Below are 10,346 nucleotides of genomic sequence, written 5' to 3' on the forward strand. Positions count from 1 at the left end.
CAAGCCTTACTGTTACTTTCTAATCATTGTATTAGTCTAGGATAAATCCTTTGGATTAAGGTTGACCTAATAGTCATTTGTAAATACTTTAATCATGTGACATTCTAATGGAATGGTCTAAAGTCCTCTAACAAGGCTCACTCCTAACAGGGTGATTGAAATCCTTTAATTGGGTCACATTTAACAGTTTTTATTGTAACCTTTAACAGGGTTGGCCTTTCACAGGGAATCACTTCAGAAGAGTGAGACTTGGTAGCATGTTACTGGTGGTTTTTCCCAAATTGGGTTTCCATGTAAAATCCTTGTGTCAAATTGTGTGAATATTCTTATATTTTTTCATGTTTACATTTTTGCAAAGTTATTTTGACCTAGAATAGTAACCTACAAAGTTTAAGTATTGTATGATCTAATGGATGCATGCATATTGAAATTTTATGGATATGGGTCTACTAAGCATTGAAAAGTTTTATTTGTACATCTGGACCTTGGATAAGTGACTCACCCCTCTCTTAGTTATTCTAAAGAATTCTAATAATTGGTATCAGAGGTTAGTGCTTGAGAGGATCAGTTTGAAAGAACTAAAAGAAAAAGATCAAAGATGTCTAAAAGAGAGGTACCCAAGCTTAACAAGGAAAAAATTCTTGCATGAAAAAGTCTAATGAAGCTACACCTTGGAGGTCTTGGAGACCATGAACAATATACCATCACCACTAAGCATGTTGATCCTACTGGAGCCCTAACTACTAATGATCTAAAAAAGAAGAAAGAGCATAATTAGGCAATGTTGGAGATTGTCTCTACCCTAAGTTACTCTAAGTTTTATGACATCAAGGATTTTGAAAGTGCAAAGAGGATGTGGGATTCTTTACACACAATTTATGGAGGAGATAAAAATGTTTTGAGAGCCAAATCTAAAAGTCTAAGAGGTAAGTTTGATGACATGAGAATTCAAGAAGGTGAGAACATTATTCAATATTTCTCTAGAATAAAAGATGTTGTTGCTATTAGAGGAGCTAATGGTATCATTGATGATGATATTATATTGAGAAAAGTATTGAGGACACTTCTACCCATATATCCTATTAGAGTTTTTACCATACAAGAACTAAGATGTATCCCTGGTACTAATCTATCCCTTGAAGGTTTGGTAGGTAGACTCATTGCCTTTGAACTTTCTAATTTTGATAATTTCAAATCTAATAATGTTGAATCTGCTTTAAAAGCTAAACTGCCATTAAAGGAACCTAAAGAGAAAAAGAAAAAGGTAAAATGTGTTTCTAGTGATAGTGATACATATGAGGAGGATGTAGAATAGCTTGAAGCATTGTTGGTAAGGAGATTTCACAAAAGCAAAGGGAAATTTAAAGGTAAGTTACCTATCATGTGCTTTAATTGCAACAAGGTTGGTCATATTATTGCTAGATGTTTAGAGAAGAAGAACAATAGAAGTGGAGACAAATACAAAAGAAAAAGAGATGAAATCAACAAAGATTACAAAGATAAATGAAAGAAATATTGCTACATTTTTTAGGACAAAACCAAAGATGGATCTAATGACCATGATGATGAAGTGGTGTATGTTGTAACAAAGGATGATTCTAATGAGGATGAGGCAACTGCACTAGTATCTTATGTGAACAAGAGTGATAGATGGATCATTGATAGTGGTTGTTCACATCACATGATGGGAGATAAAAGTAAGTTTATTACCTTGAATTATTATGATGGAAATAGTGTAAGGTTTGGTAATGATGTGCCCTATCAGATAAAAGGAAAATAATCAATCAAAATCACAGAAAAGATCATGTGTGACAATGCTTATTATATAGAAGGACTTAACTATAACTTGTTGAGTGTGTCAAAACTGAATAGTTTAGGTTGCAAAGTTGAGTTTGAGAACAAGATAGCAAAGATCTACAATACTGATGGGAAACTAATTCAAAAAGGTGATCAGCCTAGAGGTAATCTATTTTATCTTGATATGAATGATGTTACTTGTCTTGTTGAAGAATTTGATGATGTATGGCTATGGCACATGAGGTTATGTCATTTTAACTTTGATAATTTAGTGAGTATCAGCAACATGAAAAGAGTTAGAGGTTTGCCTAAACTCAAGAAACTTGACAATATGATTTGCAAACAATGTCAGTTAGGAAAGATGACAAAATCTAGTTTTAAAAGTAAGACTCGCACCTTTAAAGAAATTTTGGAATTAGTTCATACTAATTTGTGTGGACCAAATGATGTGCAAAGATTCAAAGGTGACAAGTACATTATCCATTTTTTGATGATTATTCTAGAATGATGACAGTTATATTTTTGAAATAGAAATCTAATGTTTTCCAAAATCTTAAGTAGTACTTAACTAGAGTTAAAAAGGAGACAGGAAAAAAGCTTGAAGTGTTTGAGATTTGACAAAGGTGGATAATTTACATAAAATGAGTTTGAGATGTTTTTTAATGATAGAGGAATCAAGAGACAAACTTCTACACCTAGAACCTCTCCAAAAAATGGAATTGTTGAAAGGAGGAACAAATCTATAATGGGATGTGCTTGAACACTCATGATGGAGAAGAATATTGCTTTTAAATACTAGATAGAAGTTTTGAGTACAACTGTCTATACCTTGAAGCATGTACAAGTTAAGAAACGTACTCATTCAACACCTTTTGAATTATGGTATGGATACTCACACAATGTAAAATATTTTAAGGTATTTAGAAGCAAGTGTTACATTCTTAAGGATTTCAGGAAAGGTAAATTAGATGCTAAAAGTAAAGAAGGTATATTCCTTGTCTATTCCACAAGATGTAAAGCATGTAAGTGTTTAAATATTAACACTAATAAAATTGTGGAAAGTGCAAATGTGAAGTTTGATGAACATACAAAGGTACATGAAGCTAAACCTATGAGGTAACTTGAAGAGTACAAATCCTTTGTATAATTTTATGAAGGTATGCATGCTAATGAAGATGTTGGAAATAAATAGCAAGTTTCAGTGACTACCAAGCCACATACAATGAATGTCGAATTGTAGTCAAGAACCGAGTTGCCTTCAGGAGCCAAGTTGTAGACAGAAGTTGAGGCACATTCTAATTATGAGATAAGTTTACATAAAAGGGATGTTGATCTACCTAATAGAGAAGTACATAGTGATTCTAAAGTTGATAGACCTATTGAAGAAAGAAGAGCAGAACCAAGATTGCAAAATATGTCAAAAGACATCACCTTATTGTACAAATTATTGGAGATAAAGAAGCTAGATCAATGACAAGGAATAGGTTGAGAAGTGATACATGTTTTTTGATCATGCATGAGCCTAAGATAGTGAAAGATGCCTTAGAGAATGAAGATTGGAGTAAAGCCATGAAAGAAGAGATTGATCAAATTAAGAAAAAAAAAACATGGACTCTAGTACCTAGACCAGAGGACAATAATTTGATTGGAACGAAGTCGATGTATAGAAAAAAGTTAGATAAAAATGGTGAAGTCACAAGAAATAAAGAAAGATTAGTTTGCAATGGATATGCACAAGAAGAATGAATAGACTATGGAGAAACATTTGCCCTAGTTACAAGATTGAAAGGAGTAAGAACTTTGCTTGCTTACTCTACATACAAAGGTTTCAAAGTTTATCAAATTGATCTGAACTCAGCATTTATAAATGGTATATTAGGAGAAGCTTACATAGAACAACTTGAAGGATTCGTTGATCCAAACAACAAGAACATGGTATAGATGTGCCCTATCTAATAAAAGGAAAAGAATCAATCAAAATCACAGAAAAAATCATGTGTGACAATGCTTATTATATAGAAAGACTTAACTATAACTTGTTGAGTGTGTCAAAACTAAATAGTTTAGGTTGCAAAGTTGAGTTTGAGAACAAGATAGCAAAGATCTATGATACTAATGGGAAACTAATTCAAAATGGTGATCAGACTAGAGGTAATCTATTTTATCTTGATAAGAATGATGTTACTTGTCTTGTTGTATAATTTGATGATGTGTGGCTATGGCACATGAGGTTATGTCATGTTAACTTTGATAATTTAGTGAGTATCAGCAACATGAAAAGAGTTAGAGGTTTGCCTAAACTCAAGAAAATTGACAATATGATTTGCAAACAATGTTTGTTAGGAAAGATGACAAAATCTAGTTTAGAAAGTAAGACTCACACCTTTAAAGAAATTTTGGAATTAGTTCATACTAATTTGTGTGGACCAAATGATGTGCAAAGATTCAAAGGTGACAAGTACATTATCCTATTTTTTGATGATTATTCTAGGATGATGATAGTTATATTTTTGAAATAGAAATCTAATGTTTTCCAAAAATTTAAGTATTACTTAGCTAGAGTTAAAAAGGAGACAGGAAAAAGCTTGAAATATCAGAGATTTGACAAAGGTGGATAATTTACATAAAATGAGTTTGAGATGTGTTTTAATGATAGAGGAATCAAGAGACAGACTTCTACACCTAGAACCTCTCCAAAAAATGGAATTGTTGAAAGGAGGAACAAATCTATAATGAGATGTGCTAGAACACTCATGATGGAGAAGAATATTGCTTTTAAATACTAGATAGAAGCTATGAGTACAACTGTCTATACCTTAAAGCATGTACAAGTTAAGAAAGGTACTCATTCAACACCTTTTGAATTATGGTATGGATACTCACCCAATGTAAAATATTTTAAGATATTTAGAAGCAAGTGCTACATTCTTAAGGATTTCAAGAAAGGTAAATTAGATGCTAAAAGTGAAGAAGGTATATTCCTTGTCTGTTCCATAAGAATTAAAGCTTGTAAGTGTTTAAATATTAACACTAACAAAATTGTGGAAAGTGTAAATGTGAAGTTTGATGAATATACAAAGGTACATGAAGCTAAACTGATGAAGTAACTTAAAGAGTACAAATCCTTTGTATAATTTTATGAAGATATGCATGCTAATGAAGATGTTGGAAATCAACAGCAAGTTTCAGTGACTACCAAGCCACATAAAATGAATGTCGAGTTGTAGTCAAGTTCTGAGTTTCCTTCAGAAGCCAAGTTGAGGCACATTTTGATTATGAGATAAGTTTACATAAAAGGGACGTTGATCTACCTAATAGAGAAGTACACAGTGATTTTGAAGTTGATAGACCTATTGAAGAAAGAAGAGCATAACCAAGATGTCCAAAGTATGTCAAAAGACATCAACCTATTGCACAAATTATTGGAGATAAAGAAGCTAGATCAATGACAAGGAATAGGTTGAGAAGTGATACATGTTTGTTGATCATGCATGAGCCTAAGATAGTGAAAGATGCCTTAGAGAATGAAGACTAGAGTAAAGCCATGAAAGAAGAGATTGACCATATTAAGAAGAAAAAAACATGGACTCTAGTACCTAGACTAGACGACAATAATTTGATTGGAACCAAGTGGGTGTACAAAAACAAGTTAGATGAAAATGGTGAAGTCACAAGAAATAAAGCAAGATTAGTTTGCAATGGATATGCACAAGAAGAATGAATGGACTATGGAGAAACATTTTCCCTATTTACAAGATTGAAAGGAGTAAGAACTTTTCTTTCTTACACTACATACAAAGGTTTCAAAGTTTATCAAATTGATGTGAACTCAACATTTCTAAATGGTATAGTAGAAGAAGTTTACATAGAACAACTTGAAGGATTCATTGATCCAAACAACAAGAACATGGTATAGATGTGCCATGTCTAATAAAAGGAAAAGAATCAATCAAAATCACAAAAAAGATCATGTGTGACAATGCTTATTATATAGAAGGACTTAACTATAACTTGTTGAGTGTGTCAAAACTGAATAGTTTAGGTTACAAAGTTGAGTTTGAGAACAAGATAGCAAAGATCTATGATACTGATGGGAAACTAATTCAAAAAGGCGATCAGACTAGAGGTAATCTATTTTATCTTGATATGAATGATGTTACTTGTCTTGTTTTAGAATTTGATGATGTGTGGCTATGGCACATGAGGTTATGTCATGTTAACTTTGATAATTTAGTGAGTATCAGCAATATGAAAAGAGTTAGAGGTTTGCCTAAACTCAAGAAACTTGACAATATGATTTGCAAACAATGTTTGTTAGGCAAGATGACAAAATCTAGCTTTAAAAGTAAGACTCAAACCTTTCAAAAAAATTGGAATTAATTCATACTAATTTGTGTGGACCAAATGATGTGCAAAGATTCAAAGGTGACAAGTACATTATCCTATTTTTTGATGATTATTCTAGAATGATGGCAGTTATATTTTTGAAATAGAAATCTAATGTTTTCCAAAATTTTAAGTAGTACTTAGCTATAGTTAAAAAGGAGACAGGAAATAGCTTGAAATGTCTGAGATTTCACAAAGGTAGATAATTTACATTAAATGTGTTTGAGATGTTGTTTAATGATAGAGGAATCAAGAGACAGACTTCTACACCTAGAACCTCTCAAAAAAATGGAATTGTTGAAAGTAGGCACAAATCTGTAATTGGATGTGCTTGAACACTCATGATGGAGAAGAATATTGCTTTTAAATACTAGATAGAAGTTTTGAGTACAACTGTCTATACCTTGAAGCATGTACAAGTTAAGAAAGGTACTCATTCACACCTTTTGAATTATGGTATGGATACTCACAGAATGTAAAATATTTTAAGGTATTTAGAAGCAAGTGCTACATTCTTAAGGATTTCAAGAAAGGTAAATTAGATGCTAAAAGTAAAGAAGGTATATTCCTTGTCTATTCCACAAGAAGTAAAGCATGTAAGTGTTTAAATATTAACACTAATAAAATTGTGGAATGTGTGAATGTGAAGTTTGATGAATATACAAAGGTACCTAAAGCTAAACCTATGAGGTAACTTGAAGAGTACAAATCCTTTGTATAATTTTATGAAGGTATGCATGCTAATGAAGATGTTGGAAATCAATAGCAAGTTTCAGTGACTACCAAGCCACATACAATGCATGTCGAGTTGTAGTCAAGAACTGAGTTGCCTTCAGGAGCCAAGTTGTAGACAGAAGTTGAGGCACATTCTAATTATGAGATAAGTTTACATAAAAGGGATGTTGATCTACCTAATAGAGAAGTACATAGTCATTCTAAAGTTGATAGACCTATTGAAGAAAGAAGAGCAGAACCAAGATTGCCAAAATATGTCAAAAGACATCACCTTATTGTACAAATTATTGGAGATAAAGAAGCTAGATCAATGACAAGGAATAGGTTGAGAAGTGATACATGTTTTTTTATCATACATGAACCTAAGATAGTGAAAGATTCCTTAGAGAATGAATACTGGAGTAAAGCCATGAAAGAAGAGATAGATCAAATTAAGGAAAAAAAAACATGGACTCTAGTACCTAGACCAAAGGACAATAATCTAATTGGAACCAAGTGGATCTACAGAAACAAGTTAGATGAAAATGGTGAAGTCACAAGAAATAAAGAAAGATTAGTTTGCAATGGATATGCACAAGAAGAATGAATAGACTATGGAGAAACATTTTCCCTAGTTACAAGATTGAAAGGAGTAAGAACTTTGCTTTCTTACTCTACATACAAAGGTTTCAAAGTTTATCAAATTGATGTGAACTCAGCATTTCTAAATGGTATATTAGAAGAAGCTTACATAGAACAACTTGAAGGATTCGTTGATCCAAACAACAAGAACATGGTATAGATGTGCCCTATCTAATAAAAGGAAAAGAATCAATCAAAATCACAGAAAAAATCATGTGTGACAATGCTTATTATATAGAAGGACTTAACTATAACTTGTTGAGTGTGTCAAAACTAAATAGTTTAGGTTGCAAAGTTGAGTTTGAGAACAAGATAGCAAAGATCTATGATACTAATGGGAAACTAATTCAAAATGGTGATCAGACTAGATGTAATCTATTTTATCTTGATATGAATGATGCTACTTGTCTTGTTGTAGAATTTGATGATGTGTGGCTATGGCACATGAGGTTATGTCATGTTAACTTTGATAATTTAGTGAGTATCAGCAACATGAAAAGAGTTAGAGGTTTTCCTAAACTCAAGAAAATTGACAATATGATTTGCAAACAATGTTTGTTAGGAAAGATGACAAAATCTAGTTTAGAAAGTAAGACTCACAAATTTAAAGAAATTTTGGAATTAGTTCATACTAATTTGTGTGGACCAAATGATGTGCAAAGATTCAAAGGTGACAAGTACATTATCCTATTTTTTGATGATTATTCTAGGATGATGATAGTTATATTTTTGAAATAGAAATCTAATGTTTTCCAAAAATTTAAGTATTACTTAACTAGAGTTAAAAAGGAGACAGGAAAAAGCTTGAAATGTCAGAGATTTGACAAAGGTGGATAATTTACATAAAATGAGTTTGAGATGTGTTTTAATGATAGAGGAATCAAGAGACAGACTTCTACACCTAGCACCTCTCCAAAAAATGGAATTGTTGAAAGGAGGAACAAATCTATAATGAGATGTGCTAGAACACTCATGATGGAGAAGAATATTGCTTTTAAATACTAGATAGAAGCTATGAGTACAACTGTCTATACCTTGAAGCATGTACAAGTTAAGAAAGGTACTCATTCAACACCTTTTGAATTATGGTATGGATACTCACCCAATGTAAAATATTTTAAGATATTTAGAAGCAAGTGCTACATTCTTAAGGATTTCAAGAAAGGTAAATTAGATGCTAAAAGTGAAGAAGTTATATTCCTTGTCTGTTCCACAAGAAGTAAAGCTTGTAAGTATTTAAATATTAACACTAACAAAATTGTGGAAAGTGCAAATGTGAAGTTTGATGAATATACAAAGGTACATGAAGCTAAACCAATGAAGTAACTTAAAGAGTACAAATCCTTTGTATAATTTTATGAAGATATGCATGCTAATGAAGATGTTGGAAATCAACAGCAAGTTTCAGTGACTACCAAGCCACATACAATGAATGTCAAGTTGTAGTCAAGTTCTGAGTTGCCTTCAGGAGCCAAGTTGTAAACAAAAGTTGAGGCACATTCTGATTATGAGATAAGTTTACATAAAAGGGATGTTGATCTTCCTAAAAGAGAAGTACATAGTGATTCTAAAATTGATAGACCTATTGAAGAAAGAAGAGCAGAACCAAGATTTCCAAAGTATGTCAAAAGACATCACCCTATTGCACAAATTATTGGAGATAAAGAAGTTAGATCAATGACAAGGTATAGGTTGAGAAGTGATACATGTTTTTTGATCATGCATGAGCCTAAGATAGTGAAAGATGCCTTAGAGAATGAAGACTGGAGTAGAGCCATGAAAGAAGAGATTGATCATATTAAGAAGAAAAATAATGGACTCTAGTACCTAGACCAGAAGACAATAATTTGATTGGAACCAAGTGGGTGTACAAAAATAAGTTAGATGAAAATTGTGAAATCACAAGAAATAAAGAAAGATTAGTTTGCAATGGATATGCACAAGAAGAATGAATAGACTATGGAGAAACATTTGCCCTAGTTACAAGATTGAAAGGAGTAAGAACTTTTCTTTCTTACAGTTAGCCCTTAGAAAATTTTGACAATTGAATGTCAACACACTTAATCACTTTTTGTATTGAAGCCAAGTACACCATGTATGCCAATCCACAATGTGTACCGAGTTAGTAGTTTAACTAGTGTTGAGTGACTTTAGGTGCTGAGTAGTATATAAGTGTCGAGTGATATACAGGTGTCGAGTCATAGTATGTGATGAGAAAGCCAAAATGTTGTATATGCTGAGTAAACTAGAATCACAGTGTGTCAAGCATCAGTAGTCTAGTAAGTGTCAAGTAACATAGAATCAGCATATGAGTTTATGCCTTCACAAACTCAGATGTAAACCATTTTTCGAGCTAACATAGAGAGATTTCAAAAAGGAAAAAGGATAAGGATGAATCATTTACATTCCCTATGAAATCTACATGCAACCAATAAGAATAAATGGAGGAGACATGCAACCAATGCAAAAATACAAGGTATGAGTGGAAATTTGAGATTTAATATTGATCGTAAATCCATACCTAACCCTAAGTCTTCGCATTCTTTAAAAGGAGGTCAAAAACCATTGCATAAAAAGATAAGAATAGTGTATGGGAAGATTATGGAAAAAAAATTAGTGTGAAGAAGGAAAGACTTAGAGAAATAGAGCAGCAAGTTTATATCTAGTTGATCAAAATAGCATAAGGGACAAGGAACACAATCAAACATCAGATTTCAGAGGATCAAGATTAGGGAGAGTAGATCAAGTGCCTAAATCTAGCAATTAGAGATTGCACACTATCAGGTCAAATGTTCTAATACTTTCTT

This window comes from Cupressus sempervirens, chromosome 3, assembly GCF_028749045.1.
Source record: "Cupressus sempervirens isolate cs-2001-9-10 chromosome 3, ASM2874904v1, whole genome shotgun sequence".
Taxonomy (NCBI): domain Eukaryota; kingdom Viridiplantae; phylum Streptophyta; class Pinopsida; order Cupressales; family Cupressaceae; genus Cupressus; species Cupressus sempervirens.